This window comes from Accipiter gentilis, chromosome 9, assembly GCF_929443795.1.
Source record: "Accipiter gentilis chromosome 9, bAccGen1.1, whole genome shotgun sequence".
Lineage (NCBI taxonomy): Eukaryota > Metazoa > Chordata > Aves > Accipitriformes > Accipitridae > Astur > Astur gentilis.
Window position 1 is genome coordinate 10532733 of NC_064888.1, and position 19064 is coordinate 10551796.

General features: G+C 43.5%; 1 protein-coding gene and 1 pseudogene across 7 annotated transcripts in view; one reads left to right on the top strand and one right to left on the bottom strand.

The window, feature by feature from the left end:
- Positions 1 to 4976: 4976 nt before the first annotated feature.
- Positions 4977 to 5139, bottom strand: LOC126043261 (uncharacterized; annotated as a pseudogene).
- Positions 5140 to 7570: 2431 nt separating this feature from the next.
- Positions 7571 to 19064, top strand: part of CCSER2 (coiled-coil serine rich protein 2) — a 72574-nt gene continuing 61080 nt past the window's right edge. For 6 of the 7 annotated variants that reach the window (XM_049809652.1, XM_049809654.1, XM_049809657.1 and 3 more), the window contains exon 1: positions 7571 to 7661. The gene's annotated coding sequence lies outside the window, so the exon portion shown is untranslated. Of the gene's footprint in view, positions 7662 to 8590; positions 8691 to 19064 lie in introns of those variants that run through there. The other variant, XM_049809653.1, reaches the window with a different exon arrangement.

The following is a 19064-nucleotide window of genomic DNA, read 5'->3' on the forward strand; positions in this document are numbered from 1 at the left end:
TAGCCCATTGTTTTCCTTCTTTGTTATCTCAGCAAACAAGTTCATCAGCTTGTAATACTCGTTTTAGTACATATTTTTAAGGTAGTACAAAACTGAAGTTACTTGTACAGTTTAAAAAGTACAAGAAGTTGAAAATTAAATAGGTAATTCTGGAGACTGTGACTCTAGTTTCAAATTAAAACTCGGGAAATATATGTATTCCTTAATGAAAGAACTTTTTGTAGAGACATAGATTAAGAAAACAGATAACAGTTCATTTCCTGATACCTGTCAACGAATAAATTTTACAGAATGGGGCATCTGAAATGAAGAATTTCAACCCCTAACCATCCAACTGCCTGCACTCTGTCATATATTTCATCAAAAGTCCAGCTATACCCCAAGAAGCATACACTCTCTAATTCTAACCTCTGCTTTTCTTTTTTTGAAGGTTTGTGAGATAGTGAGAGTCCATGTTTCAGTTTTTTGTAAAAGTAAAATGCCCACAATGAATAAATCATTACTTATATGTGGGGGGAAAAAAAAAAAAAAAGGTGGCACCTGGCTGCTTAGCCCTTTTGAACTGGAAACAATGCAAACAAGATAAAATACGGCTCATGTATCAGGTAATATAAAATCAGAGTATAAGTAGAAGGTATTTGAACACAGTAACAGAAAGTGGATGCACAAAGTAAAAATGAAATTATTGTGAATAGTTTAGTTAGCAGCAGTCATAGCATATGAGCTACCAAGCAAGGAGGTTTTTTTGTGGACATCATGGCAATGATGACTTTTTATGAAGTGATGTGAGGAAGAAGATTGTCGTTGCTTTGAGGATGGCCTTGACTCAAGCAGACTAACTCAGCTTCATTGTAATGCAGGGGATGGGAAATACCAAGTTCAGATTTCGTAAAGAGTGTAGAACTCTGTTACATGGACAAATTTTAACAATCTTTCTTTCATTTTCCACTGGAGTTAGGGAAACACATGCACTTCCAGTTTGCAGAAATACATGAAATGGAAACCAATACAAAATTAAAAGAATGAACAGGCTTTCCCTTCAAGCCAGTCTGTGATACAGATACTGACTAGAAAATATTTTTATTTACAATCATCAGCCAGGTTCATACTGTATGGCTGGTTGTTTACACCTATCTCATTATCGTTAACTATCAGCAAGTCAGTTCAAACTAAGGAAGCAAGCAAGATTATGGCTGGATACTCTCAAAATACCTGGTCAACTATTACTAGGAAAACTGGGCCTCCCTCACGCTCCCTGCACTGAAGCTGCTCATACTTGAGCAAATTTGTGGGAAAGTGGGTCCTTGGCCCATAAAGTCACTGGCCTGCAAACTGCTGGGGGCTGGAAGAATCATGGAACCAAAGAATCATTTCGGTTGGAAACGACCTTCAAGATCATTGAGTCCAACCACCATCCATGCCCACTAAACCATGTTCTGGAGTGCCTTGTTTACACACTTTTTGAATACCTCCAAATGGTGACGCAACCACTTCCCTGGGCAGCTTGTTCCAATACCTGACGACCCTTTCAGTAAAGAAATTTTTCCTAATATCCAACCTAAACCTCCCCTGCTGCAACCTGAGGCCATTTCCTCTCGTCCTATCTGCAGCCACCTGACAGAAGAGACCAGCACCCACCTCACTACAACCCCCTTCAGGTAGCTGTAGAGAGCGATCAGGTCTCCCCTCAGCCTCCTCTTCTCAGGGCTAAACAGCCCCAGTTCCCTCAGCCGCTCCTCATCAGACTTGTGCTCCAGGCCCCTCACCAGCTTGGTTGCCCTTCTCTGGACACGCTCCAGCACCTCCATGTCTTTCCTGTAGCGAGGGGCCCAAAACTGAACACAGGACTCGAGGTGCGGCCTCCCCAGTGCCCAGTACAGGGGAACAACCACCTCCCTGCTCCTGCTGGCCACGCTATTTCTGATGCAGGCCAGGATGCCGTTGGCCTTCTTGGCCACCTGGGCACACTGCTGGCTCATATTCAGCCGGCTGTCAACCAGCACCTCCAGGTCTTTCTCTGCTGGGCGGCTTTCCAGCCACTCTTCCCCAAGCCTGTAGCGCTGCATGGGGTTGCCGTGACCGAAGTGCAGGACCCGGCACTTGGCCTTGTTGAGCTTCATACAATTGACCTCATTTCATCGATCCAGCCTGTCCACATCTCTCTGTAGAGCCATCCTACCCTTGAGCAGATTGACCCTGTGTCCCAACTTGGTGTTGTCTGCAAACTTGCTGAGGGTGCACTCAATCCCCTCGTCTAGATCATTGATAAAGGTATTAAACAGAACCGGCCCCAACACCGAGCCCTGGGGAACACCACTTGTGACCCGCCGCCAACTGGATTTAACTCCATTCACCACAACCCTCTGGGCTCGTCCAGCCAGCCAGTTTTTCACCCAGCGAAGAGTACACTTATCTAAGCCATGAGACACCAGCTTCTCAAGGAGTATGCCATGAGAGACAGTGTCCAAGGCCTTGCTGGAGTCCAGGTAGATAACATCCACAGCCTTTCCCTCATCCACTAGGCAGGTCACCTGGTCATAGAAGACCAGGTTGGTCAAGCAGGACCTGCCTTTCATAAACCCATGCTGACTGGGCCTGATCCCCTGCTTGTCCTGGACTTGCCATGTGAGTTCTCTCAAGACAAACCGTTCCATAATCTTTCCCAGTACTGAGGTCAGGCTGAGAGGCCCGTAGTTCCCCAGATCCTCCCTCCGACCCTTCTTGTAAATGGGCGTCACATTGGCAAGCCTCCAGTCCTCTGGGACCTCCCCCGTTGACCAGGAACGCTGATAGATGATGGAGAGTGGCTTGGCAAGCACCTCTGCCAGTTCCCTCAGTACTCTTGGATGGATCCTGTCGGGTCGCATAGATCTGTGAGTGTCCAGATGGTGTAGTAAGTCACTAACTGTTTCCTCCTGGATTAAGGGGGGTATATTCTGCTCTTCATCCTCACCTTCCAGCTCAGGGGGCAGAGTACCCTGAGGATAACTGCTCTCTCTATTAAAGACTGAGGCAAAGAAGGCATGAAGTACCTCAGCCTTTTCCTTATCTCTGGTGGCTACGTTCCCTTCTGTATCCATTAAAGGATAGATATTCTCCTTGGCTTTCTTTTTATTGTTAACATATTTGTAAAAACATTTTTTTGTTGTTCCTTACAATAGTGGCCAGATTGAGTTCTAGCTGAGCTTTTGCCTTTCTAATTTCCTCTCTGTATGATCTAACAAGATCCCTGTACTCCTTCCAAGTTGCCCACCCTTTCTTCCAGAGATGATAAACTCTCCTTTTTTTTCTTGAGTCCCAGCAAAAGCTCCCTGTTCAGCCAGGCCGGTTGTCTTCCTCAGCGGTTCGACTTGTGGCACATGGGAATAGCCTGGTCCTGAGCCATTAAGATTTCCTTCTTAAAGAATGTCCATCCCTCCTGGACCCCTTTGCCCTTCAGGACTGTCTCCCAAGGGACTCTCTCAACCAGTCTCCTGAAGGGGCCAAGGTTTGTCCTCCAGAAGTCCATAGTGCTGGTTTTGCTGACCACCTTCCGTGCCTCACCAAGAATTGAGAATTCTATCATTTCATGGCCGCTAAGCCTGAGATGGCCTCCGACCATCACGCCTCCCACCAGTCCTTCCCTGTTCGTAAAGAGCAGATCTAGCAAGGCTTCTCCCCTGGTTGGCTCACCCACCAGCTGTGTCAGGAAGTTATCTTCCACACACTCCACAAACCTCCTAGACTGCTTACTCACTGCTGTGTTGTATTTCCAGCAGATGCCTGGAAAGTTGAAGTCCCCCACAAGGACAAGGACAAGAGCACATGATTGTGAGACTACTGCCAGCTGCTTGTAGGATGATTCATCCATCTCTTCAACCTGGTTGGGTGGTCTATAACAGACTCCCAGCACAACATCTGCCATGTTGGCCTTCCCTCTCATCCTTACCCATCAGCACTCCACCTTGTCAGAATTGTGTAGCTCTGTACAATCAAAACAATCCCTAACATAAAGAGCCACCCCACCACCTCTTCTACCTTGTCTATCCCTTCTGAAGAGCTTGTAGTCATCCATTGCAGCACTCCAGTCATGGGAGTCGTCCCACCATGTTTCTGTGATGGCAAGTAAGTCATATCTATCCTGCTGCATGATGGCTTCCAGCTCCTCCTGTTCATTGCCCATGCTGTGTGCATTTGGCATAGATGCCTTTGAGCTGCCCTATCAAATCCACCCCTATCATTGGCATGCTGCCCCCAGGCTCATCTCTGGTGCACCTAGTTTTATCCCTTACCCCCTTCAAACCTAGTTTAAAGCCCTCTCTATGAGCCCTGCCGTCTTACCAATGAGGATTCTTTTACGTCTTTGAGATAGCCAGACACCATCTGTCGCCAGCAAGCCCAGTGCCGTGTAAACCTCCCCATGATCAAATAAACCCAAAATTCCACCAATGGCACCAGCCTCTGAGCCACGTATTAACCAGGTGTGTTTTCCTGTTCCTTTCAGTATATTTCCCTGCCACTGAAGGGACTGAGGAAAACACTACCCGTGCTCCCAATCCTTCCACTAATTGCCCCAGTGCCCTTAAGTCCCTTTTGATTGCCTTTGGATTTCTCTCTTTAATCACATCCCTGCCAACCTGCACAATAGCAATGGGTAATAATCAGAGGTCCAAACCACACCAGGGAGTTCCCTGGTAATGTCTTTTATCCGGGCCCCAGGGAGGCAGCAGACTTCCCTGTGGGATGAGTCAGGTCTGCATATTGGGTCCTCTTTCCCTGTCAGAAGGGAGTCGCCTACGACAATTACCCTCATTTTTCTTTTTTTCTTTTTTTTTTTTTTTTTTTTTTTTTTTTTTTTTTGTGTGTGTGTCAATATCACTATCCACTCATCCAGCTGTTAAACTCTTCTCTGGGTGGTTGGTGTTATCCATTGCTGTGTCTCTGGTTTTTGGAGGCAGCACAATGCCAGGTCAGCGCATGAGTGAGGTGGATAAAAAAAAGCTTCTAGTCCATCTCTCAGTGTAATAGAAAGTCCATTTAAATCAATTTAGTATAAAATCAATAGAATGTGAAGTCCTCAAGTGGAAGACATATCAAATATTAAACTGGTAAGAAAAGATACTGCAGTTGATTGTGGCTAGATCTTAGCCTGTAGTCTGTGAGTAGGACTGTTCTCACTACCTTTTGAGTTAAGTTGTCAGAAGCTGGAGTTGTGTTTGTAATGCTTCCCTTTTTTGAAGTTATTTTTCCAAAACTATGGATTCTGCTTAAAGACTGGATCTTAATCTTGGGGCTATGTAAGCATTGTGGAAGTCAGTTAAATGCCTAAATAGATAGTGAAGGCTCTCAAATCTGTCCTAAAATATCTCTAAGTTGTTTTCTTCTTTTAAAAATGTAGCTTTCTTGTAGAGTTGTGTTTCATAATAATTTTCAGATATTAGAAGTATGAGCTGGAGTCAAAAAAGGTGGTTATACCACCACTTCCAGGTCAGTACACATAGCTTATGTGCCTCCTTTGTGTTGGTTACAAGTGTTCCTAGTCCTCTGATCTGGCTGAAAAGTATGCCAGGGAACGATTTTGTTCCTTGATCTCGTTCACTGTGCATTTGGGTACCTGCCTAAGAGATGCACCATGGAAGCACCACAACTGCTTTGTGAGCTGATGCTTAAAGTATTGGGGTTGAAGAAATACCTGTCAGTGCCTGCAGAAAGGCAGCGGGAAATTTAAGACTCTCCTAGCGAGTCTGTAGTATCATTCCACCCTCCCAGAGAGTCTGTAATATAATTTCTTTTACTTTTGGGAAGGAAATAGAAGTTAGTTGGAGGAGGTGGCAGTGGGAACAGTGAAGTCGTTTTGATGAACAAAGCAGGGAAAAATTGAATCTATGCTAATGCAGTTGATGTTTACATTAATTCTCAGAAGCTGAGAATGACTGAAAGAAAGAATGATTGTGTGGTTAAAGCAATGACGCCTGACTCAGGAAATCTGTGTTCATTTCCTGGCTTTGCTATCTCTTTAGCTTTGCGCAAGAGATTTAATCTCTCTGCTTACCTTTTTTTTTTTTTTTTTTTTTTTTCTTCCTGTACCACAGGGGAGTAATTATGCCTCAGATTGTTCTAAGAATAAATGCACTAATGTGGCTGGTACATTTAAGTTCGGGCAAAAAGATATAAAAACCCTTCAGTTCTTTTTCCTAACCTTTTAAAAAAGGCCTTTCTGCTATCTATGGGGCAAACGTACTGGAGTCTTCAAGCCCTGTGTCTAGAAGGGTGAGACGGCACTTGCCCTGCCTGCGCTGACATCTGCAAGGTCTTACACCCTGGCAGCGCGCCCAACTTGTAGTCAAGAGGCTGCAGCAAATGATGCTTATCAATTACAGGGTGGTGTTTTTTTTTTCTACTTGAACATAGCTGGAAGCTACTGCATGGCTTGCTTCCTGTGGGAGGCCTGGTGAAGCAGACAGGCAAAAATTTAGACATATTGACACTCAAAACTTGTGAGAAAAACAAAACTTTGAAAATTTGAAGTTGAAGCACAGCAGTACAGATGCTGAAACGCTCAGACAACGCATACATGAAGGTCCCAAACCATGGGAGGTGTGGAAACACAAGCCCTAAACAAGCACGCAGGCGGCTGGGAAAAGCAGTGGGGTATGAACGGTCAGTGAAACCATCCCGAACCACCTCACGTAACCACAGATGGGTAACTTCCTGAGCCTTGCAGAAGGTTCTGGTACTCTGTCAGTGCCTTCCGATTCCTAGCACAGGCGGAAAAGGCAAGGAAATTAAACTTGGAAGTCCTTCCGCAAGCACCAGCAGGGAGAAAGCCCGGTCTCCCGTGGATTTGCATCTCACAGGTGGCCGCAGGAGTCCTTCCAGGCTTTTCGCGTAGCAGGGACATTTGTGAGGCCTCTTTGCCCTGCAAGCCCTCTCCACGTCCCAGAGCCAGGACGCTCGCAGGCCTATTTCCGTCAGCACTTTTAACAAGCGGGTTTTTGTTTGGTTTGGCCAACGGACTCGCTAATCGTTAGGGCAGACTGGAAGACGTGGCCGGCGGGCCTGCAGGCCTCTCGGCTTCGCCAGCCCGGCGTGACACAGCGCCAAGGCAGCCCCGCAGCCAGCCCGGCCGGCGGGCACGGGCGAGGCGCCATGTCGTTAGCGGAGCGCGGCGCCGGCCGGGACGAAGGGGGAAGGGGCGGCGGGGGCTGCGGCCAGTCGGCGTGGAGTAGCCCGGGGCCCGGCCACAGGACGCTGCAGAGCCTGCCGAGGGGGTTGAGAGGCCGGCCGGCCGGCCGGTCACCATGGCCGCCCCCGCTCCTTCCTTCCCGCCCGCCAGGCGGGCGCAGGCGTCGGCAGGAGGGTGCGCGCGCACGGCGCCTAACGGGCGACGGAGGGAGGGGGGGAGGAGGGGAGGGGTCCGGCGGCCGGGGGCGCGCCGCCCGCGCGCTGACGTCAGTGTGAGGCGAGGGGCGCGGAGGGGCGTGGGGTAGGCGGCCCGGCGCCCTTCGCCGGGGCATGCGTGGATGGGGCTGCGCGCGCCGGCCCTCCCACCGCGGGCCGGGCCGGGCCGGGCCGGGGCCGGTCGGGGCGGGGCGGGGCGGCTGGCGGCCGGCACCTGAGGGCGCAGAGCGCCGCGGCCCTGCCCGAGGAGGGGACAGCGCCGGCCTGCGCCCGTCCCGGCGGTGAGTGTGGCGGGGGCGGGCGGGGGCGCGGGCGCGGGGAGGGCGCCGGGAGGGCGCTCCCCCCTTCCTCTCACGCTGGGCCGCGCTGCTGGGGGTCTCCTTGCCGGCGGCGAGGCGAGGCGGGAGGCGAAGGGCGGGGAGCGGCCCGTTGTACCCTCCCTGCGCCTTCCTTCCCGCCCTGCCGGGGCTGGGGTCGCCGCCTCGGGCGGGGGGATGCTGCGGTATGGCGGGCTGGGGGAGGGCGGCGGAGGGCCGGGCGGTCGGGCCGGGCCGGGCCGCCTCCTGCGTGTCCCTGCCCGGGCGCAGCCTTCGCCTTTGGAGCGGCCTGAATGTCAGCTGAGGCGGCCGCGGTGCCGCTGGCTGCGGGCCGTGCCACAGGTGCGGCCGTCCCCGGCTGGCAGGGCGCTGGCAGCGCCGCCGGCTCGGCCGGCGGTGTCCGGGGCTTTGCCCTCGGCTTGGTCCGCCGCGCCGCTCCCCGAGGCGAAGGGCGATCTGGGGCGGCAGGCCTGCCGCTGCCTTCCGCCGTCGGCTCCTGCTTTGCGGTGGTTTATGCGTCTTCTGGCTCTCTGCTGGCTGAGACGTACCGGCAGGTATATCGGGAAACAGCTGCTGAGGGCCCTGGCCGCAAAGATCCCTTCGTAGCCCCCAAAAGGGGAAGAAGCAAAAGCACCCAGGATGGGGTTGTTCAAAGACAGCAGTTTAAAAAAAAAAATAAAATATGAAAAGGTGGAATATCTGCTTTGTCTATAATCTGTTCAGATTTTGCTTATAACAACAAGGGAATGTTACGTACGTTATGGCGATTTCGCGTTAATGACACTAAGAGTTTGCTTTCATCATCCAGAGCCCGCTGTTAACATCGTGTTCTGTCAAATGTACTTTGACACACAATGAAACGTAGGCAACTTCAGCCTTTAACTTTGAGTTGGAGGGAGTCGAGCTGTTTATCTTCATTTAAAGAAAGCAAAACCGAATGGGAACTTTATGCAGTAGCAGAGCATTAGTGTACAGGCCAGACAACAAATTAAGGTAAGGATTGTAGATCTCGGACTCCATCTAGTACGTTGTATAAAGATGTCTACCGCTTTTCAGGGGAATTAGTTCAACTGGTAGGATTGGTGCTTCATCTTCGTAGCAGGTTTGTTCCTGGTGTTTGTGGGCTTTGAGCCTCAATTTGATGCAGAACAGAATTTTTCCTTACAAAGGTATTAAAATGGAAATGAAGGTGGATCTAAGGTCTCATATTGTTATGTTCTTACAATTGAGAACCACTTTAAATATTCTCTGAAACCTTAAAAATGTGTCTTCTGGAGTAGCCAAAAATACAAAACTCTTCATCATATTAGTGGGAGGCAGTAAATATTTACTTTTTTTGGTCATACTGGATGACATTTGGCAGATATTTTCTCATCCATATAACGATCGCATAACTCTAAATTCTGTGGGCCCATTTTGAATTTAATGCCTCCAAGCTGAAGAGGTGCACGCCTAACAAATGGAACTTTAGTAATAACAGCTATCTAAATGTTAACCAAGGATCTACATGAATGTACAACTTGCAGTAGAAAAAATGTTTTTAAGGTCAAAGTTTAATCTTTGCTCGCAGTTAGTACTTTTCATTATAGAAATATCAATGTACAAACTCCAAGAACGGCTGAGTATCATCTTCAAAATTGTAAGGCTGTTTGAACAGTAGAAATGTTTCAGGTTTAGAAGATTTCTGTATTTGATATTTTTGACCACTATAACACCTTGTGTTTTTGAACTGAAGTAATAATACATATGAATAACGAATAGTAATCATCTCAACTAACATAATGATCACATTTAATGTATTGTCATGCTAATGAGTAATCCCGTTTAATAGAACTGTTCGTGTAAAAGCTCACTGGAGTAAAACCTATTTCTTTTGGACCTGATCATCCTTTAAGAGGGATTGATTATTTGGAATAAACCAGTGACAAGTAAGTGTTGGCACTGGCTCTCTTGATAAAAAGCCATCATGCCACCAGTCTTCAGGTGAACGTTGCTTGCCTGAAATTGTTAGAAAGTGCAGATCTCTGAAAACAGAAGAGAGATGAAGGAATAAAAGGTAGCCAGTTGCAGCAGTGGTGGTGGTGGTCTCTTTTAGCCACTGTTTGGAAGTTTAAACAGCAGCACCATCATCTTAATTAGAAGCTTTCAGGCAGGGTCAAATTCTGTGCCAACAGCGATACTAAGAAGATCAAAATACTAATGGTGCTTTTGATAATTAGGTTTAAAATCCTGTATTGTGTTTCAATTGGAGCAATAAAAAAGCTTATGTAAATCTCTGGATACCCGAACATGTATGTTACAATAAAATCCCAACAGCGTTAAAATAATTATTCCAAAGTTGAAGTTTAGCTAGTCAGTGTAGGTCTCTGCATTTCTTTGTACCTCTGGGACATAAACTCCAGCTTGCTCTTAAACTTCGATCAGATAAGTGCATTTTGGGAGACATTCTGAGAATATTGTTTCTTCCTTGATCAAAAGTATCTTGATTTGCAGAGATCTGGACTTTGCTCACTAGCTATTCTCTGCTCTAAAGGGAGGATTCAGCTGGAGCAGTTCTGGTAATATCCTACAGTAAGTGAAGCAAGAAAGTCCTAGGGTGGGGGATGCTTATCCCTGGTCACATGGGGAACTGGTGTCACAAGTTCTCAGTAAAATGACTTTTTCACGACAGATTATTGGGATTTTTGTGAGCACTTAGTCCGTGATGAGTTGAGGTAGTCTTCTGCAGAGTGCATTTTAATGGCTTTGATTGAAGCAGAAGTATGGTTAATGTTGGCAAGGTTCTCACTGCAAGGAGGCTTGGCTTCTTAGCCAGAGGAAAATGGCTGATAAGGTTTTACTTTTATGTGGTGGTTGAACAAGTTATAGATCTGGAATAACCCCTAAATTGCAAGCAATTTCTGAATTTGTTCCCTGAAGCAAAAGAACTCCTATGCTTTTAGCCTAATTAGCCCAGATGGCTTGTGACACACACAGTGCAAGTTAAGTGAAGTGTCAAGGAAGGACTGAATATCCTGGGTTCTCTTGACTGAAAAATACCATGTGTACTTTGAGCTGGAGATTCAAGAATGTTTTCTAGATAGATACAGAGATGCTCACTACCATCTGAATTTGTATGATACTTCAACTCATGTTCTTTTCATGAATCATATTAAAGATAGGTTTCACCTAAATGCATTTTTTTCTAGTCTTATATGAGGAAATTATTACATAGATGTGTTGATCAGTATTTTTGATTATTTGAGGGAAGCTATGACTTTTAACTAACCTTCATCTCAGTAAGGCAAACTTGCATAGGTGGAAACTTGGCAACGCCAAAGTTACTGCTGATAGCAGGAGACTTGAGGAAAGGAGCAGAATCTTTCATCCTGTATAGCCTTGTCCATGAGTAAACAGAGTTTAAAAAAACCCCCACCAAAACTAATCCCTGTCTGTGTAAATCTTTTCAGACATGAAAGCTCTCTGAAATGATAGTTTATAAAAATAACACTTTACCATGACTAAATTTGAGATCTTGATTAAACAAAACAAATTACATGTATCGGCTTCCTTTAAATTCAGGTAAAATATAAGCATAGATGACTGTCTCTGTGTAACTCTGTAAGCTAATGTGGGAGAAACTGATCCTGTGGACAGCCTGTCACTAGTAAGTGAAGTTACACATGTCATTTTCTTTGAGAATCTTTTTTTTTTTTTTTTTTTTTTTTTAGAATTGCAAATGTATGAGGATATAACAAGTATCTGTGTTTTCTGTGTTGTAGAAAACTGACCTTGATAGGTACATTTGGATATAATTGCATTTGTTTATCAGAAAATCAGTAAGAAAATACAAAATGCACTTTAGAATACTTAGAGAGCTGCCAGTCTGTGATTAAAAACATATTTATATTTATTATGCTGTGGCAAACTTGCGAAGTTGCTTGGTACTGGAATACTTTTGGAGAGCTTGGGAACTGATTAATAGCAATCAGTTATTGTAGGCAGAATTGTAGACAGAAGCTGTAGGTGTCCAGCAGTAATGAAATGAAATTCAATAGCAAGAAAGTGATACTTTGAAGATGTGGTTCAGAAATAAGCAAGTTTTGACTGAAAGCTATAATATGCCAGTATATGACTGCAGTATTTTTGGTTAAGGGTGGATGTTGAAGAGAAGTCAAACTTCACTTCAGAGAATACAAGTGATCCAGTATCTTCTTGAAAGCACATAGATATGAAACAAACTGATTGATGTAACTGTTGTGTTTGGTAGCAAGGAGAGCAGAAATCAGTGGCCAGTTCTTGCAATGTAGGGAGTTTAGAAGTAGTTCTCCTCAGGAATCTGTGCAACGCAATGAAATAACCTTTGAAAGTATTATTAGTAGGGCTCTGGGACTTCTTGCTTAAGGCAATCACGGATGGAAAAAGTTTAGGGACTCAAGGACAGGTTGTACAGGATTGTGGAGGGTTCCTAAACAAACTACATCAAATTCAAGAAATCTGATGAATTGGAAGTAGTTGAAAGTTGAGAAAGTCACATTATGTGCTTGCCCTGTTCATTCTCTTCCCAGTGCATTTTTTTAAGGCTACCGCAGGAGACAGTGTGACTTTTTATTCATCGCCCTTAAAGTAAGATTGACTGCTGGAACTCTACAGCTGAGCTGGAGAATTGAATCTGGACATTGAATTGCCATGTTCCAAACCCAGACAAATATTATGATTTATATAATATTTCAAGCTTATCCAGGGTTCACTTGCTCTCTTTCATGACAGAAGTTTTAAAGGTTTTCTTTGTCAGTGCTTTTTCTATCTTTTTTGGGTTTGATTTTTTTTTTTTAATTCAGCAGTGGCTGATTCAACAATACGATTTTTTAAAAATTCTGTAGCAATGATTTGACATGTTCTTGTCCCAAGGTCTTGATCTGAAAAAATCTAAACTATGTTGAAATAGCATTGGCAATATGTAGAAAAGAAACTCCTAGAACTATTTTGTTCTGTCATACTTCTGTTTCATCTTGTCTAGTCTTGCTCAATTATCACCTGTGAACCTCTTCAGGCTTACTGAAGATATCTCAGTACCAGTGAGTCTATGGATTACATGCAGTCTCCTTCAATTACCTCTGCATGTCATTCAGCTTAACCTGTAACTAGACTTCTTAGGCAGCAGTAGAAAGAATGAGCATGTGCGTCTGGAGGGGAAAAAAAAAGACCTTATGTATTGGTGGTACGCACATCTTCACTGCAGATTTAAACTAATGGGAATTTTTAATCTTAAGATACCTATATAGATAAACTGTTCAGTAGTGGTTCAGATGGGTTTCTGTCATTAGTCGTTATATAATCAATACAAAAATATATCGAACAATATCTGTTTGTACCACTGTAAGAGAGTTTTAGCTCAAGACAGCTCAGTGTTCTTATATGGAGAAGATGCACCAGTTGAATAAACAAACTAGAGGAGTAGGATGGACAAGGTGGCTGTCTAAAAAGGGATATCTCCATTTATAATCTGTTGTATTCAAAGTTTCACTTGGCTTCCAGCCTGCCTGTTCTTATCAGCAAGAAAATCCTGCTCCAGGTAGCATCCATTACTAAATAAGTAGCAGAAAACGGTAACTGGAAGCTGACTCTCTAGTTCATTACTGAATTAATGGTGAAGTAAATCTTTCCTAGTAGAGTTAGAGATGGGAGTGGTGTGTTTGAATCATTTGGTGACAGTGGATAGTTTTGAGGGAAAAGGGAGGGTCCTCTAATTTTAAGTGAAATATTTGCCAGACAACAGCAGGTAATTCCTACATGTTTGCAGAATGACATTGCTTTTATGTCTGAACTCCGAGACAGATTAATCTGTCTTGTAAGAGTAAATTCAGAAAAATTGAAATTACCCTTATGAAATGCTGTTGGTGAAGGAATAATACCATCAGCAAAAGCAGTGGCCTGTTTCTGCTATCAGTTGCTTTGATGCTGACATAATCACAAAATTTTTGAAAGGACACTGAGATCCACCATTTCACTTCTAGAAAGCTTAGATTCTAGACTGCAGTTGATGTTTGGCATTATTCAGTCAATATTAACTACAGCATAAAATTTAATTTGCCTTTATAATCTAGACAGCGATGTCAGCTTTAAAACTTTTCTTGAAAGGCAGCTATCTTCATCCAATGGGAAGGATCAGAGTCTTTAGAATATAAATGTACGCATGCATATACATACACAATTATGGGTTATCTTCCAGGATAGAAATCTTGCCAAATACAAGCAAGCGTTAAGACAGCATGGGAGGGTAACCTAGATATAGATGCGCTTATGGTCATAGTACTTCTGTGTGGTGTGTGTGTGAATAATGCTCGAGTAATATGATAGTTTAGTTCTTCTCTGTAGCATACAGCTTTGTCTTTAGGTTGCAGAGCATTAGATCTGTAAGGCAGGCAGACAGTGTCTTTTCTTAGTTTGGTTTTCCCCTTTCTGTTTATTATCCTTGCAAATTTGGTAATAATTTAAACTGAATAATGTCATCCAAGAATTGAGGAAAATAAAGGCTCTTTATATCTTCACCAACAAAGATTTTGAGAACAGTACATCTTCTGCAGTTTAAGAGCTGTTAAGCTACCCTACTGAAGAAGCTTGGTCTACATGACTTGCTTGCTAAGGTTGAATCTGTTGCAATGGTTCTATTCACAGAAGGCTGTTCGCTGTGTAACATAACAAATGAAGTAATCCACATCATTTAATTCCTTCTAGCAGGACTGTTTCTGCGTCAGAGCTGGGTGTATCAGTCATGATTATGTCAGTTGTTTCTGCTTCTGATTTATTCTAATGTATCCCATCCGCCTCTCAATGCTTTCAAAGCTGTTCTTGGGGTCAGCACACTTAATGTAGTGTTTTTATCAGCTGTGCCTTATGTTCATTGGATTTCCAGTGAAAGCCTTACTCTGTTCTGTATCTTGTGTTCTGAAGGAAGCGTATGGTGTTTATATCTGCAGGTACAGAGTTGACATCGCTAGTTCAGATCTAACAAGCTATGGCTCTGCTACATTTGGATGGGTGATTGGAAGAGTGCGCAAAAGCCAACTTAAGGAAAACCAAATGTCCACCAGTGTCTGAGCCACCTTTACGTCTTACTGAAGGCATTTTCCAGAATTTTGACCAAGTCAGAGTAGGCCTATGTTTTGCCTCTGCTGTGGCAAGAAGAGTAGATCTTTTGAAGAAGGGAACTGATGGTTTCCTCCAAGAGGATGCATCAGATGATTGGCGGTTTCAGAGAGGAGTTGTGCCTCTGCAATGCTTTATTCCCATTGCTAGCTGACTTCTGTCCCTGAGAACAGTTAGGTTGTCAGTACTAATGCAGAAAAGAGTAAGTGTCTTTGCATTTCATTTCTCATTTATGAATGAACTATAATAACCTGTTTTAACATTTAAGAGGAATGTGAAAGTGCACTGTTTCAAGTCTGTTTCTTACTTTTTGCAGGCCCCGATATTCTCTTTTATTGGGAGTAATATATCCCTACCCCCAAGTATCTTCTTCCATCTTCTTTTCTTTGTCCTGAAGCGGCTCCCTTGCTGCAGCTGGATAAGCACCTGGACCTTGATTGCCTTCTGCCTTATCAGTCGTGTAAGAATGCCAAAAATCAGGGCAAATTTACGTATTTCAGAAACCTTAGCAAAGACCTTACTTGTAGTTAATATTTGCATGACATTTTTTTTTTTTCAATATAATCTTAAGGGTTTTATGATAACTCAAATCCTGTTTTGTTTCAACCTTTTGGAAAGGTTTGATGTAAAAATTTGGGGCTTAAAAAGTATAGTCTCTATTTTACTAATATGTAGAGCACAAGCAGGCAAACTATGACAAAGCTTACATTTCTGGGCAGATAGCACTTAGCCCTTTTTTTCTTCCTTGAGGTGCCTGATACTCAGTGTAAGTAGCATTAATGGGAGAGTGAATTGAGGCTGTGGCCCTAAGCGATGTGAATGGAGTTTTTGATTCTGGAAGTATTCTAGTAGCTTGCTTCTACAAAATAGAGCTGCATTTCCCTATTTCTTTTTCTCCAGTAAGTGTGTGTGCCCTGTAGCCTTACAAAGCATTAAGAAACCATATTCTGATGAATAACAACAATGCTTTTAAAGATTGCAAGGAACCTCACATCTTTTTGTTGTATTGACTAAAGATACTGTTCAGTATTAGAAATACAGAAGCCCTAATCTCTTCATGATGTCTTTCTTGTTCTCTCCTCCGTTTATCATGCTTTGCTTATATTCCTTGACCTACTGCTTTCTGACCAGCAGTAAATGTAATTCAGCACAACAGCAGCTTGGATAACTGGTTTGCTTAATGTTTGATAGATCAAACTTTACAAATGCGTAGAACATCAGCATACCAAAGTATGAGGGAGGAAGAATAGAGAAGGACTTACCTCTAAGATTTCTGAGATCTGGGAACAGAATCTCACAACTTTGAACACAGAAGAACAAAATTATTTCAGAGAAACAGAAAAATAAGCATTAAGTGTCTTGGAATTTCTTACCATACTTTATGGCTATGGTACCTTCAAAAGGCAGACTGTCAAGGATGCTAGTATTAACCACTGTGCAGTTTGGACATAGGAAAGGGAGAGACAAATTCATGGATGCCTTCATAAAGCATGGGAATTGATTCAAGAACAGAGGTGTTTTGGAGACACTGAAGATGGGAGAAGGAAGAAAGGCAGGCAGGCTCGGAGGATTTTACTGCAGAGCTGATAAGTCTTATTGGATCTTGGAGTTGAGAGAAGGTGGCTTTTTTCACTGAACTGTAGCCAGTCTGTGCAGGGTAAATAACACAAGAGAATATGAGACAGTTGTGAATACTCAGAAGTTCAATCCTGAAGCTGTCAGAATTTCTAGTTGTATTCTGATTCAATTTCATTTATACAACGTGGTATTTCCTCAGGATTCATCATCCTCAGTTCCTCAGGGCTTGTCCTGCTCGGAGCAGGTGTTTGCTAGCTAGATCCCCTGCCAGTTTCTTTGGTTCTGTTAAGCTCTCGTGGTCCTCTTAAAGCTGAAAATTGACTTGCAGTCATGCTACCCGACTTGCAGTCATGCTACCCATTTTGCAGTGTTCTGAAGTATTTGTTAAAGACTTTTTCTGCATCTGTTGCAGGGCCCTCCCTGATTTTTCCCTTATGTCATTCAGTATGTCCATATGCTGGTGGAAATAAGATATTTTCACATAACTGTCCTAATGCATTTTTTTAAATTACATTTTTAAGAAAAATAGTTCTTAATGCTTAAGTTTCACCACAGATCAGTGGTAAAAAGATCTGTATTCTATGTGTCCTGAATAGAAAAATAAATAGAAGTTCTGGTGTTAAAATGCAGAGGTATACGGAGATGGTTTTTGTAAGGCATACACAGTAGACAGAGTTGAAATATTACATGTGCACTTGAATTCACAAAGCCATGAGGTGTATCTAGATTCAGCAGATCATAATTAGAAGTAAACTACGATCTTTTTTCAGGTTGGCAAATTTGTATCTTTTTTCTGTGTGGAGGGCATCTTGGTTATGATGAAAGCTGGTGGGAAGTTAGGAGCAGCTATCTTGCAGCATGTCCATAGCACCTTGAAGAGCTGGTCTTGTGTCTCAGATTTCATTCAGCAGGGCTCAACTGTTAGAAGTGTGGTGCAGAGAACAGGACGTAATTGTTACTTAAGGTAGTAGATTGTGCCTGCCTCAAGCCATCCGCTTGTGGCCTGCCATTTGCTCTTCACTTCCCAAGGGTAGGCTTCACTCATTTCTGCACTGGTTGGACAGCAGTTAACAGTTGTTCTCTCTACCCTAGTAATGCTGTGGCCAAGTAAGCTTTTCACTAGAGGAGGTAATTTAGTTTACCGTTGGAGGAATGTTCTCACTTTCCTGTCCATGCTTTTTATATACTAGAAATATGCTTTTGTTTTCTAGGAAAAAGAATGAAGGTCCCTGGAAATTCTAGCACTGTAGAGTTGGCAAGATAAGTATGCATGAATATTGGTAAACTGCTGCTTCAGATCACCTGTCACTGAGCCAGACAAGTAGAATTAGATAGTATCTTAATTCTTAGGCCTTCTGCGGAAGGCAAATAATAGGAGTATAAGGTCTGGCTTGGCAAATGTGGTCATTAAACTTCATTGGCTTCAGTAATATCCAGCACATGATGGCAGAAATATGAATAATTTATTTATTCACAGGCTTCATAGCAGTTGTTCTGTTAGTCTGCCCACACCAAATACCAAAAAAAAAGACTGATTAATAATTGGTGTTTGCTGATATATGGACACTGACGGACAATGTTTCTGGATAGGTAAGGATGCTTGTGTACCACTAGCTGCGAGCTTCTTGCAGACCTACAGGAAAGTATAATTTTTGTTAACCAGAAGCAGCAAGGAGGTGTTGACTATCTTGATTTTCCAGCACAATCCTGTTACACAAACTTATGTTTGTCTGCCTCAAAAAAATTCTTCACACTGGGAGGAAGTTGCTCTAAGAAAAGCAACTTAAGATAGCTCCACAGTATTTCTGCTTAGGTGGTCTTAAAATTGCTAAGAATAATGAAACATACATCTGAAACTGTTGGCATAGCAATAGTTCTGCAAAATTGCTCTTGTCTGTCACCAGTCTGTCAGGTACATTTCATCTGCGAGCTGTTTATTCCACACTCCTATGACAATAGGAGGGGAATTTGGTCCCACTCATAGTAATCTCTTTGGAACTTGAAAATGCTGTTAGCTCTCTAGCATGGATCATAGGGATTGCGATATTTTAAGGTGCCCAAATATTGAAATGTATGAACCTTAAGCTGTCTTCTGCTGTAATAATCATTCCACAACACGCAGGGTGGAGTCTCAGATGCAAAACTAAACTTTGCCGAGAAGTTAATATATAGGAAACGGCCTTCCTGACGTTGCTGAGACAGACTGTGAATGAAGGAAAAGTGAACGTTGTGTTTGCTAGTTGAAACTAACATTGGAGGATCTTGTCGAGGTGTAAATAATCCTATAGAGAAAGCACAAAGGAGAGTGAGAATGAATATCCTTTTGCTTATCACCAGGATCTTGAATATCCTTGAAGGTAGCTTTTCAGTTAATTCAGATTGTACTTCAGAGAGGGTCTGTAAGTTTTAATTCCTTTTCCCTGGATCATTATGTAAGACTAGGCTCTTTATAATTAGCTTAATTCCTGATTAGGCTTGTGTGCACTAGAAAATCTGTTTCCCAAGGCAAAGCATATAAGACTTGTTTGCTGAAATGTCTTTTTTAAAAAAATCCATAAATTGCTGATGTCTAAAAATACTTTGAATTTCTTTATAGTACAGCAGAATACGACGTAAATTGTATTGCACCTGAGTTTTGTGGGATGCAGAAATCATACTGTA